Genomic DNA, 14,305 nt, shown 5'->3' on the forward strand with positions numbered 1-14,305 from the left:
GCCCCATCCTTTGCCCTCCTGGATAAGGCGAGTCCACCCCTTTATCTCCTCAATGTTAATCTTCTGGTGGTGGTACCTTCGGGGAGCCGGAAGAGGGCAGGAGGGAGTGCATGACCCAAAGTGGACGCAAAGAAAATGGGGTAAGTCAAGTCAACAGATAATTACTCTTTTCGACACTCTGCAAAGCATGGCAGTTGATGACCCTGTTGAGGGAGCAGAGTGAACTGGATGATTTTGGTTCTTACCCAACACCGGTGGACAATTATTCTCTGTTTGATGTAGTTGGGTTTCTGAAACCTCAGTTAGGAGCACTAGTCCAGAAGAATCTGGATGAGGGGCAAGAGTGCCAACACCTCTTTTTTCCCATATTCCAAAGTGGTCTTTCAGTGAGAATATGGGAAGGAGGTGAACAGGCCTGGTGATAAGCCATGATAGACAATTCTAGCATTTATTGAGGACTTCCTAGGTCAGAACTATACCAGATGCTGTAGACTCATCTCATTTTCTTAATTCTAAAATGCCGTAGATTATAAGACACACCATCTATTTAAAGATGGCCTTTGGGAGAAAAGGAAAACACTATGACTGTAAATGTACAATCAATTGTGAGACATATTAATTTCAGGAATATTAATAAAATATGGAAAAAAGTGAATCTTAGAAGTAAGGAAACGAAGTGTATTCCATATAGTTCTCTCAACAGTCCTGGGAGGAATTATCCCTACTTGGTGCCTGCATGGATGTAAACTGAGGCTAGGAAAGGTTTCAGCACTTGCTCAAGGCCACAAAGCCAGTGAATAGCAGTTAGAATCGGAACCCAGGTTTGTCTGCAGCCGGAGCCATGACGGTTTCTCCTAGGGCACAAAGCCTCTGCAGGGTTTGGGCTTTGTCAACATTTTTGTAGCCCAGGTTCTGTCTTGACCCTTTTACCATCAACACCTCTTCCCTCACCCCCCAACCTGTAGAGATTTCCAGGAGGAGAAAGTAATTCATTGGGGAGAAAAGGTAGAAAATTACATTTTTCAGATTCAAATGAAGTCTTTAAAGGGTAAAAACCATGCATGCCAGGTTTTGCTGTGCACTGCAGGAAGTCGATGAATTCAAGGGTCCCTGGATTGCTGAAAATAGAATTGTAAAAAATAAAAGGGGTGGGGGGAGAAAGTGAACGAAACTAATCCTATTAAACGTGGTAGCATGTTTTTGTGGCACGCAGGCAGAGATTAAGCACAGGAAAGGGGATAAGCATTGCTTCAGTTTCACTAAACTAATGTGACAACTTGTCATTGGAAATCTTTGCAGCTTGTTAGTAGATGACTAGCTGATTCAGAAGTGTTTTCTATCACTCCCTTTGTGTCTCCCATGAGTTTTTTTTTTTTTTTTTTAATTTTCTTTCTTTTCCTGTTTCATTCTTACCCATGCTGGTCTATTTCGCTTTTTAATCCTTCGTGTCTCCTTCAAGTCAAAACATTTAGCTGGCTCTAATCAAGATTTGGTTTTGAAGATGCCCCTTGACCTTGCATTGCCTGGAGAAGCCCGGGCAGCGACTGCTTTCCGTCTTCAACCCGGTAAAGTCCCTGTGTCTTGAGAAACCCGGCTTCTGGGAAAAAAGTCTCATTTCAGATTTCGTTTTTCTGCAGTCCTTCTTTCCTTTTCATTTTTTGTTTTATCCTTTTATTCTCTTTTTGCCTTTCATTTCCATGCCTTTATTTTTTCCCCCTCATTTTCCCCTTTTTCCTCTTCTCTGTTTTCCTCTAATTCCCTTCTTCTCTCTTGCTTTCCTCTCATCCTCTCTCTCATCTCTTTCCTAGAATTTCTTTTCCCTCTTTAATATACTCAAATAACTCCCTTATTCATTCTTTCCTTCAGATAAGACCGTTATATTCATACAGAAAAGTTAGGAATCCCTGGCCGTGGTTTCCACATTAAATTAGCTCCTGGCGCAGGGGGCAGCATCGTGGGGAGGGGTCCCAGGGCCCATCACAGACATACAGGGAACAAAAAGCTGATCTAAATCAAGAGGAAGCAAGAATTTTAGGCTTGGTCCCTGTCTTTCCAAAGCAGGTGTCTAGCTTGTTTGGAAATGTGGCTCCCCGTGCCCCTCTCTTTTGCCTTGGCATCGCTCTGTCCCGCTCTCCCCCTCCCTCCCCCGCTCCAACTTTCCCCACTGGCTTACCACCAGAGGCGAGATGTTGAGTCAATGGAAAAACAACATTCGCCAACATTAAAGGGAGACTGTTTAGAAAAGGAAGGCCCTGCTGAGGTGCAGAGGAAGCCTGTACATTAACACGGGCCACCTCTTATCTGGGGCAGCTGGGTCTGAGCTGCCTGTGCTGGTTCCCTGGCTTTGCCAAGAGGCCTTCAGCAGAGAGGCCGCCTTGCAGGGTAGGGGGCTGAGTCTCACCCATGGGGGTCTCACCAACACTTTTAGAGACAAAAAGTCATTGCTTTTCTCCCAGAGACTTAATGGGAAAACCTGGACCAATAAGCAAAGTTTTGCCAAAGGCAGCCTTTCTCTAGGCCTGTGTCTCTGGACTCTTCTTACCATACACCTGGCCCCTCTCATTTCCAGTCCTTTTGAGGACTCCCAAACACTGTAAACACTGGCGGTTCTGACCTGAATGTGAATTATGGGGAAGGACAAGCTAAAGTGACCCACAGGAGGAGAAGAAAAAGGCACATGGGTAGGTTCACCCTGGCTCTAAATTGCTTACCGTTAAGTCTTGAGCTGGCTCCTGATGGAAAGATAAGGTAAATCCCTAATCAGTCAATAATTAACCGAAGCTCCATTAATGATCCAGTCAGCCAAATCCTGCTGACACCTTCACAACCCTGCTTTAGTGGGAGGGTTAGGTGGAACCTTTCGGTAGAAAGGTCTCTTTAGCCTGCCATAGACCCCGCTCATGGATCACCGTAAAAGGGGTAAAGTTACTCCTGTGCCTGCCAGTGAAATCTTTGCTTAGCTTAACTCTTTTGGAAAACTGCTGGAAATTTCACTTTTGGAAATCTCACAGTGTGTGTGTGTGTATGTGTTTTTTGTGTACAGAACAGCTTGGAGATTCATTCTGGTTCCAGGTCAGTTTGAATCAAATCCCAGATGTGTTCAGATTGTTACTACTTTATTTTTCCTAGAGGGCCATGTTTTCTCTCCCCTCCTTTGCTCATCTTAGTTTGTAGTTTATCCCCAGTGTCTGCTGCTATTCCTGTTCCTTGTTTCTCGGTGTTGGCTCCTCTTCACTTTGTGATAAAAACAGAAATGCTGTTTAAGTGAGAAGCAACCACATAGCCCTACCAAAGCATGGAAATAATTTTTGAATTTTAAATAAGCAGGAAATTAAAAGACTAATAAGTATTTGATTTCAGTACTTCTGGTGGATCAAGTTCTTTTTCCTTCCTGCGGAAGAAAATTTTTAGGAAGGGGAGCTTAGGTCTTACATGTTTTTTTAAATTTTAAGTTTTTGTTTTTGTTTTGCTTTGATTTGTTGCTTTCCTGTACAGCATTTAGTGTGTTACCGTAAGCTTGTAGTTATGCTACTAGATGAGAAAAATCAGTATACTAAGTGTGGTTTGAATTTTTCCTAAGGTCAAGTTGTAGGTCATGACCATATGCCAATCCATGAACTTTGTTCCTAATTTTATATGTTCAAGCTACTTGAAAAACATGTTCTTTTGGACATGGGAGGAGTTGGGTACAAGAGTGTGGCTTGATATGAATCCATCACCATAACAGGAGAAAAACAATAAAAATCGTGTGTTTGGCTACTGGGGTAACAGTGGTGTTACTCCAGCATGTCAAAGATAGTTCATCCAGTTACACTTCTGTTGGTTTCACAGCTCAGTCTCTGTAGTCACCAACACATATTCTCCTCTCCTCGTAGAACTCAGTAGTCTTGGTGCTCAATTAATCTTTGGCTGCTTGAGGGAGTTGCCAGTGTGTAGAAATTCCGCCAATGATCTGTGACACCCTTTTCAGCAAACATTAATTGAGTGGCATTTCTTTTTTCCACAAATCATCCATCTGTCCCTTCTCATGCAACTTTTGAGTTTTAAAAAGGTAGAAGGCAAGCTTTCTTTCGGTCACATGTTTGGCCTAAGAAGATAATCTGTGACTTAGACAGTATAATTTACTGTAGCCTTGTAAACAAGTCTAAAAGATTCACCAGCCTGGAGCAACATATTAAATATAAAACCAATTAAAGTCAGTCTTCTTTTCTCTTTGTGCATTAAAACTTCTGGCAGTAGGTAAATGGCTAGATTTAATGTTGCTGTAATCATTTGGGGGTCCAGGTGGGATTGGGAAAGCTAAGAGAGAAACAGTGAGAAATTTTTAAAAATTAGGCGTTATTGAGTTGTAGGTAAACAAATCCAGGATCCAGTTTTCTTAGTTTTTATGCTAATTTTCGATTCTTTTAAAAGATCACAAATTATCTCACTAATAAGAATGCTGGTAAATAAAGCAGAGGACATACATCAAGTTGTCTGTGTGGTCCTGTTGCTTGGATATTAAGAGGAGATTTTTAAATATGGAACTGTCATCTATTTTGTAATAGGTTGAAAGGTATTTATAATTAGACTAATAATTTTTGAAATGTAGACCTTAGACATTGGCATGTTTAGTTACATTCACTATGAAAAAGATGTTGTTTACCCTTTGAGAATTTCTTAAGGAAAAGAAAAATCAATCTCCATCAATGGGCAATATTTTTCTCCCCAAGGGATATTGATTTGAACATTGACTTCACCATGGGTGAGTTATTTCCTTCAGACCCCCTATTATGAATTGTTAGGTGACATGTCTTTTATGAGCCAATAAACATGTTGTTTCTAGTATAGTAATCTCATCAGGGAGATTCCAACTTCTGAATTGTGGTTGGTTTGGAATATTTCAGCTTTTGTATGTCTTAAATGTTTCTATGGGACTTATTCCGAGTTTAAAAAGCAGTATCTCTCATCTTTCTGCCTTTTTAAATGAGGTATAGCTTTTTTGATGCTTCTAAGGGACAATCAGGTGGCAGTGAATAAGTTCCTTTGCTGCTTGCTCCTCAGCTGCATGTCCTCTCAGCTTGTGCGTGGAATCCATGACTCATGCGTAGTCTTCACGATTCCCCTTTCTCCCTTATGCAATGGTACAATTTGAGTATCTCTCATTTTGAAAATGAGCCGGATTTTCAATTTACCAGAGAAACCAGTAAAGGAACATTGTGGTGGGTAGAGATGGAGGAGAGGATGGGGAGTGTAGAATTTTTGTTAATACGAATGGTCATTCTTCAATTTATCTGCTATCTGTTTGGATTTGAGTATAATGTGTTTTCTTAATGAGTTTTCTCAAAGAGCGCATTTAGAATTTATATTAGATTGCCTTGGGCTTATTCGTCCATCCATTTATTCCTCAACAAATATTAATTTACCCTCCTGTCATGTGCCAGACACTGTTCTCGACATTGGTGATACCAGGATAAATGAGACCCATGTGAGGCACTCAGATTGTGAGTGTTGTTGGGAAGACATTAGGTACGATAGTTATGAACATCATACGTTGCCACAAAATACTTTAGGAGCCCTGAGGCTTATCTTTGGGGTGGTTTGGAGTACCAAGGAAGCCTTCAGGGAGGAGGTGAGCATCAGCAAGTAATTAATCAGACCATGGGCTTAGGAGAGGAACAGAAGTGAGTTGATGTCCCTGTTGCATGGTGAGAGAAATCTTAAGCAAGTCACTCTACCTTTCTGAGCCTTAGTTTCCTTGTTTGCAAGTTGGAGATAGCAACAATATCTGCCTCACCAGATTGTTGTGAAAATGAAGTGAGAATGCACAAAAAGTCCTCAGCACTGTGCTTAGCACAAAGTAGCCACTCAATTAGTGTTTGCTATAAAGGTGTAATAAGGGTGACATTTTAGCACGCTGTGTAACATTAATCTGACAGATATTTATTGGGCACCTACGATGTGTGTCATGTCCTAGAGCTGGGTCCTGGGCAGGAGACCAACAGTTTGTCAGGAGACACCATGAGGGTGGAGTGAGGGATAGAATGACAGGCAGCTTGTGCGAGGCGTGGAGGGGACACACCGCATCTGTACGGGAGGAGCCTGAGGTGGACTCTTCCTGCTGGAGTTCAGAGCACCAGGGCAGGGCTGGTGGAGGAAGAGGCAGCAAAGGTTTGTCCTGGCAGACCAAGAAGGGCCCTATGTGGCAGTGATGGCCTCCAAGCAGGAAAGAGGCAGACATGTTCATTTGTAGTTTCTCACTTCCAAGTTTTCCGTGGATGCACATTTCCGAGACGCCCATCTTTTTGTTCTTACCACCCTCTGCATGTTGCCTTAATAAAGTGATGCCTCTGCTATATACTCAGTAAATAAGTCTTCAGACTTCCCTGTTCTCCACATGCAGAAATATTTCAGCCGTTTCTTCACCCTGTCGATTTCAGAATGCTCAGATTAAAATGCTCGCTTTTGTGCTTATTAGGGAGATTCATGAATTGGGAATTGTGATCATGTCACCGCTTAAAACTTTTCATATTGCTCTTAGGATAAAGTCCAAAATCCTGAATGTGCCCTACAAGATTTTACATAATCTGCCTCCTGTCCACGGCTCCTGCCTCATCTCTTGAAACTCTTCCCACTCGCCCCACGTCTCCATGGCACTGGCCTTTTTCCTGTTATCGCAACACCACAAGCACCTTTATACATGTTGCTACCTCTCTTTGAAAGGCCTTTCCAACCCCTTCTCCAGACAAACCCCTCTCTTGATTTGGGGTCTAACTTAAAAGACATTTGCCCAGGAAAGGTCTCCCTCATTTCCTGGGTTAGAAGCCCTAATGATACTTGCTTATACCACCTATAGTTTTCTTTTATTTTACTTATCATAAGTGAAATGAGTAAGTAATTTGAGCGTAAGCCTTATTCATCCAACAGATATTCTTTGAGCTCCTAATATGGCCTAGATGTCAGGGATACCATACTGTAAGACAGTCAAAGTCCCTGCCCATGGAGCTCATAAGAGGGGCAATGAACAAGAAACAAATAAAGATATGATAAATGTCAGCTAGTGGCAAATACTCTGGAAAAAAGTTAAGCTGGGTAAGGAGACTGAAAATGAGTTGGAGATTATAAGAGGAAAGGGCTTGTGGTTGTCTTGTTCAGTATAGAATTCCCAATCCCCAACATAGCACCTGGCATCTAGAAAGTACGTAACAAATATTTGCTGAATGAGAAGCATATTGGTTCCAGAAGACCCGAAGGAGCTAAGGGTAGTGAAGAGGACTAACGGGGCTATATAGTTATGCTTGTTTCTCCCCAAGTTCCCTGACTGCATCTGGGATAATGTCGTCTGTGTGTTTACCCCACGTCCAGTATGAATCCACGTCAAACCTAATTCCCTGTTAAAGTTGATTACAGTCACACCTTTTGTGTGGTATTGTTGCATACTTTCTTCTTAATTGCCATGGGCAGAACTGCGACTCGTCGGTGAATGAAATATTTATGCTTTGAAGAATTGGTGTTCTAATCAGTTTCTATTTATACTGATGATCAACTATTTCTCAGTGAGGAGGAGGATAATTTTTTCTGTGATCTGTGTACTTCTAAATGACTAATGAAGTCAATCTGGGCCTGGCAGATTTTGCCACGACTTGGACAGACGTTGCACTCATGATGTTGTGTGACTTCTCAGCTTGCTGGTTCCCTTGTTCCTATTGCAATGATCTCATTATTGGCATTTTGTTTTCAAAGTGTTATCTTTCCCATTTTGCATTATGCCTCTGTGTGGCTCGGACTTAAGGCACTGTCTACCACTTTTCTTTCAACCACACATCTTCTTAAAGAATATTCTGAAGATGAAACATCTTCCATTAGCTTTGTTTTGTTTTAATTTTTGCGGAATGGGGGGAAGGAGAATTCATGCTCTCATAATTATCTTCTTTAGTTTGAATGACAGAACTGGACTTCGGGCATCAGTTTGCAGTGAGATCCAGACAAATTGGGTCCATTCTCTAGACTTGGTTTAAAAAAAAATTGAACAGCGTGAAGGAAATGAGCCACAGGAGCCATTCTCTTCCTCTTCCCTGGACCCTGGTGCACCTTTTCTTTTGTGCTGTCACTTGGCCCCACTTCTCACATGACACAGCCTCTTTCCCTGCCCCAGGGGCCCTTTCTGGTTCTGCAGTTCTTTGGGAGTCTGTTGCTTTGTTTGTACCGCTCGTTGGACAAGAAACACCAATCAAAGTCCAGACTCTAAGTTCATTTTGGCTCTAATCCATGCTCTTTTGGCTGTCCCACCCCTCTCTCTCTGTGCATCACCCTGTTTATCTCCATGACCAGATCCCTAACTCCCCAACAGAAAATCACATATTTTATATCTATCATTACCCAGCTTCCTCAACCACCCCACGCACTCATAATGAGGTCTTCAAATAGTTGTTGCTCATGGGATTGGTTAAGAAAAAGATTGGAGAGAAACGGAATAGATCTTCATCTCCACACTGTTTCCTTCAATCTTACCAATTTGTAATTATGTGTTTATTTGTCTTTTTACTTATTGACTGCTCCCCCTTCCCTCGAACTGTAAGCCTCATAAAGGCTGGGAAATGTGTCTGCTTTGTTGACCAAGGTATGCCCAATGCTGGCCAAAATAAACATGTTTAATGAATCTCTGTGGAATATAGGAGTGAATATAGAGGAGAAGGAGCTTATTCAGGGTGGATTTTCGCTCACCCTAAAGAAGTGAAATGAAAGCAAACTTTGGTGGTTTTTGTTTAACTGTGAGCAAATTGGTATGGACTGAGAAATTCAATTAACTGTATTCATCAATTTTTGTCTCTGGGGTACAGTCATGAGAGTAAGACCCAGAATTCTTGGTCCCACCCCTTTTGTGGCATTAAAAAAAAAGCCTTGGCATATTACACCAACCAGATTTTTTTCTTTGTCTCAAAGAAGGCTCAGCTGAACGTTACATTCCTCCCCCCCATACAACAATCAAAAACTCAGAAAACCTCAGCTGCCTCAGATGATGTCACAAAACCCTTAAGAATGCTCACTGCTGAGTTGGGCACAGGTCCAGCAAACACAATTCTTTCTGCCAGTTATTCAGGGTCTTTGACAGATTAGGTGGTCTTTTTTCTTCTTCTTCTTCTTTTTTTCATCCTCTTAAAAGGCAGTTCAGTTTACCTCTAAGCAAGACATTAGCTCTGGCTGCCCCAAATAACATTTTAATTGAAGTCTCAGTCCAAACAAATGCCTGGCCTCTTTATTAACCCCAACAGTGTAATTTTTCAACCTAAGACTGATTCAGGGGGAAACTGTCTCACTTAAACTGCCATGCAACGGAACATGGCAGTTTTCCTCAATCAGTCTCTTTTCTGACCTTAATTTGAACCTTAATCTCTTTTAACCATGTTCTCTTTATTAGCTGCTCATAGCCGTGGCACAATGCTAATTTTCCTGTTTTTAGACGATCAGTTTACAGAGGTATTTCACTCCCCCTCGTGCCCCCAACTGTAACCAAGATTTCATGGACCTTTTTGGGAAAGGAAAGGTAATACTTATTCTTAACAGTTTTTTAGGATTAGTAATTTAAATAGCTGCTTTGCAAAAGGTTCTGGAGAATTTTAGACTGTGTGTTTTTGAGATACATTAAAGTTTAGGTACAAAAAAATCATACACTTCATTGTCAGAAAAACCTAAAAAAAGCTCCTTTTAAATGATTACAAAAGACTTTTCATCAATAGACAGGTCCACACATAAAGTGGAAACTAAGGCTATTATCTTAATAATTCAGTAAAAAAACAATGTGTTTTTATTAGAAACCTCTAATCTTTTGGGGAGACCTGAATTATCCAGATAATTGCTTCAATTCCTCCCTTCATTTTTATGCTTAGATATAATCAATGAGTAACGACAGAGAAAATCATTTTTTCTTAATTATACCTTCCCATTTTTTGACGTTGGTAAAATGATCCAAATTAAAAAGAAAAAAAAAAAGCTCTTTCAATAATAGTGAAAAAGAATGTGTTTCTCTATTTGGAGTCTATCTTAATATAGCAGAACTATGTAGGTAGGAAAACAGTGCTTATGATCATGTGCTCAATTAGATTTATTATAGGTTTTTGTACTTTTTGGCATTAGCATGAAAGCGTATTGGTTATTATTCTTTATAACCTAATTGGAGACTTTGTAACTACTTACCCCTCTGTTCTCTGCTTAATACAATAGTTTGTTGATTGCAAGAATTACATTTCTGTGACTTTAAAGTCCTAGAACTGGGATTGTCATTGAAAGTTGGAGATTCAGGCTGGTCTTTGGAGGGCAGGGCCCATGTGCCCTCTGGGTGTGAGGAGGTAGGCAGCTGGGAACAATTGTCTGTCCCCTGCGGTGTTCAGTGGCATTAGCAGCGTGTTGGCACTATAAACTTTGCCTTCATTTCACTGGCTCAAACAATTAGTGGGATTGAATCAGAGTTCTCCTGGATCATAGTTTATTATATGTTATTAAATTCCATTATTCAAGAAGTTGCTGCTACGATTATGAAACTTCCCAGCGTCTCCCACAAAGCCCCCATCTCCATTCCCTGTGCATTTTCTTTTACATTTATCTTTTGCTTCTCTGATAGACAAGGTTTGTTTTTTCTTTTTCTTCCCCCTTGGGACTTATTTAAAGAGCTAAGAGCTAATTTGAAAATACATCTTTGAAAGGACAACAAAAATGAGATGTGAAAAAAATGGATGAAGATTCTTAATTAGTCCATTATTTGACACGCACGATTTAACATGGTATGCTTAGCATTGTGCATTCCCCAAAAGAACAAGGCTCTTTTTTTTTTTATCCCAAACTTTAACTCCCTCTCATTCATTATATCCCTTCTTGTCACTTTCTATTAGCCGATCATGACATCCTTTGCTGGAAGGGCGAGCAAGCAGATTACTTCCAAACTGGTGTAAGTGACACTCAAAAGACTGGCCTAAAGGGGGTTCTGTGATAGCAACAAGCTCCTCAGCCCCCGGAGTTGGAGAATGTCATTTCAATAATATATTGGAGTCCACTGTCACATCATTTCTCTAGCAACTTGGCAGCTTCTCAGAAGTGGCAGGAATAGGTCTTCTGCTGGAATTTATGTGTGATAGCATCTAGTGTTATCACTGTGGCTGATAATAATAATTTATTGTGCCAATCCAGTCCTTCTAACTAGCATCTTGGATTTTACCGATGTGGAAACTGAGGTCCAAAGAAGTTAAATAAATTGCCTAGGGTCACACAGCTGATAAGTAGCAGAGCTAGGATTTTAATTGTCTGGCAGACTCTAAGCTATGCCTCTTTCCATTGGAGCAGGCTACACACGTTACACCAACTTCCAGGAAACTTCAGCATGTCTCCTTAAATTTAAAGAATAGAGAAATGATCAAAATAGCATTCATTTTAATGCAACTTAAAGATACTTTGTCATCAGGTGCATCTAAACGGAGGTGGGAGATGACTGAGTGAGTCAACTAGACATAGATAGATTGTGCTAAGAAAGGAAGTGGAGAATCTGATGCTCTAATCAGATCAGCCCTGGTGATGTGAACTCTTCTCCAGCCCATCATCCCTGCCCCGTACAATCCCCTTCTCCCCAAGGTTTAACCTTGGGAATCAGATCCTCAGCCTTGGAAGGGGATTGACTTGGGAAGAGCTGAATGATTGCAGATGAAAAGTGTATCCCAATCAGTCACAGACAGCAGTAGACTCTGGTCTGAACAGCATCAGGACCGGTCCTGGCTGCCACTCAGATCCTCACACCACCTCTGGCCTCATGGAGTTTTCTGCTTCTGCGAAAACCAAGTTCTCTTCATTAACCAACTTTCAGTTTCTTTCCTTCATTAAGCAAGTTTTAGCTTCTTTTCTCAGTAACCTTTCAAAACATTTTGATTATAAAATAGAGAATATGGAAATATAGAGCAATACGTTAAATAAAAGTCACCTCTCATTCTACCACCAGGGGAAAATTGATAGTCTCATGGTTTGTATCCTTCTAGTCTAAGCTATACACAATGTGCTAGGCAGTCTTCTTAAATACAGAGAGCAGTGTAACCTAATCTTTCTGGACCCCAGTTCTCTCCTATGTAGAGTATCTCCCTCATAGAGTTGTTATGACAACGATCTAGTGATCTAATGGGAATCACTTATTGTGTTTTAGTTATTGTTACATATGTGTTGGTCCAGTGTTCTTGTCTTACTATTCCTGACCCTGTTCCAGCTTCCTTGATTCCAACACCATAGACAATTTCATCTTCGGCTCTGATTCTGTCCCTTTTCAGTCCATTTGGTTTGACCAGCCTCCCCTTTAAACCACATCAGTGATTTTCCAGGTCTCAATTCCTGTCCATTTAACCATAACTCTTCAATAAGCATTGCCAGCATCTTATTTCCACTCCTGTCTGATGGACACATTTCTGCCTGGATGCCCTCTAATCCAGCCTGGCACCAAGGCAAAGCCTGAGCAGCCCTCCTTGTTCTCATCTCTCTTGAAGTCCATCAAGTGAGTGCAGCTGGGGGCAATATTAGGAGTTTGTGATCATCAAGACTGCAGCAACATCAACCCACCATTTGGGGCCTCCGGAATGTCAATGACAAACTAGATTCCAGATATATATGTATGCATTACAAGGGCAAGTGTGTTTGTTTAAACCATTTTAAATGCAAAAAAGAAGATAATTATGAAGGATTTTTTTATTATCTTCTTTTTAAAAACCCTCTGTTGTCAAGTTCTTGTTCTCAGAGACCTTTGCACCACTGAGAAGGGAAAAAGAATAATATATGACATATAAATATATATTTATACATATTTTTAACTGTGTGTGTGATGGGAGAGTGGATGACCAGTGACAGGAATGGATGAACGGGAATTACATTTAATGAAGCTGGGAGTTCACATGGACCTTTCAGACTTAAAAAAAAAAAAAAAAAATGTTGATTTTACATGCCAAAGTCTTGAAAGGGGCTTGACAGCTCACGGCTTTGGTATATTTTTCCAGATGGCAGATGCCATTTTGTGTTTTGCATAAACTGACTAAATTTGCTTGCTCTTTGTACTTATTTCAGAGGCAACCATTCTTTGCTTTCAATAGGGCAGAAGAGCTCCTTGGCACTGGAACCCTCCTGGTCTGGTGAGGGAGGAATGAGGATACACAGGCGCCATCCAAAACTTCCTATGTTCAGATTGAGGAAAGAGGTTGGGCCAGGCCTTTGGATTCTCATTACCTAAGGACAGTTCTGACTGTGAGAGCAAATCACAGAAGGTAAGCTACGCTGAAGAACTTTCGAAAGTTATCTTTCCAGTTTGTCCGTTATTCTCTCCATGGAAGACAGATAAATTCATTATGCTCTTATTTTAATTCCTCTACATCCTGCTAAATGCTAATTGTATGATCCTGTAACTTAATCCCTCTGTGCTTTGGTTTCTGCAAAAAAAAAAAAAAGTTAGGATGATAATAATAAATAACACTTACCTCTTAGGATTGTTGAGAAGATGCCATGAGTTCATCCACGTAAAGGATTTAGAACAGTGCCTGGCATATACGAAGTGCTCGAGAAATGTTACTAATTGTTATGGTTGTTATGATTAATTTCTCTGTAAATTTGCATTTTTTTTCTTATTTTCTGCTGATTGACCCTGCCCCACTCCCATCATGATAATGCTAACTCATTGGATTGTTTTTATGGAAATAGACTGGTAGTAGAGTGGTTAAGCTATGGGCCTTTGCAGTCAGAGCCAAGCTGAAGTTCTTGAAGTAACATTCAACAGCTCTATCTCCTCAACAAGGGATTTAATTTCTTCAAGCCTCAGTTTCTTCATCTATAAAATGGGGATGATAATAATAGTACTTGCCTCATAACATTTTTGAGAGGATTAAGTGAGACAATGTTTGCACAATGTCTGGCAAGCATATAAAGCATGTTATGTATTGTTATTATTTTTGCTACCCTAAATATACTGAATGATGCTCTTATACTCAAAAGTGCCTCTAGAAGCTTGTCAAGGCTCCAGGGGTCTAGCCTCATGTCAGCTCCCCTACCAGAAAAGAGGGCAGACACAGAAATAGAAAGATGCTGTGAAGCCATGACTTTATGGGGACTCTTTGCCAAATAATGACACAGAATTGAGAGAGTCGAGGCTTGCTCAATATAGATTTCAGTTAAAGTTAGAAAACTCAAATTTCTGAGCAAGCCAGTCCCAACTCATTACACTGGGGATTATTTCAAAGAACAGGATCTATCGGGATTGGAACTGAAATCTTATTCTTCTGTCTTAAGCCCAGAAAATAAGGCATAGAGTGAGGTAGGT

At 40.7% G+C, this 14,305-nt stretch overlaps 1 long non-coding RNA gene across 3 annotated transcripts in view; it reads left to right on the forward strand.

Moving 5' to 3' along the window:
- LOC103547753 (uncharacterized) overlaps nt 1–14,305 on the forward strand; it is a 168,285-nt gene that overhangs the window by 8,542 nt on the left and 145,438 nt on the right. For all 3 annotated transcript variants that reach the window (XR_011532225.1, XR_544088.2, XR_011532226.1), the window contains exon 2: nt 13,089–13,259. This is a non-coding gene — a long non-coding RNA (uncharacterized lncRNA). The remainder of the gene's footprint in view (nt 1–13,088; nt 13,260–14,305) is intronic.

This window comes from Equus przewalskii, chromosome 23, assembly GCF_037783145.1.
Source record: "Equus przewalskii isolate Varuska chromosome 23, EquPr2, whole genome shotgun sequence".
Taxonomy (NCBI): Eukaryota; Metazoa; Chordata; class Mammalia; order Perissodactyla; family Equidae; genus Equus; species Equus przewalskii.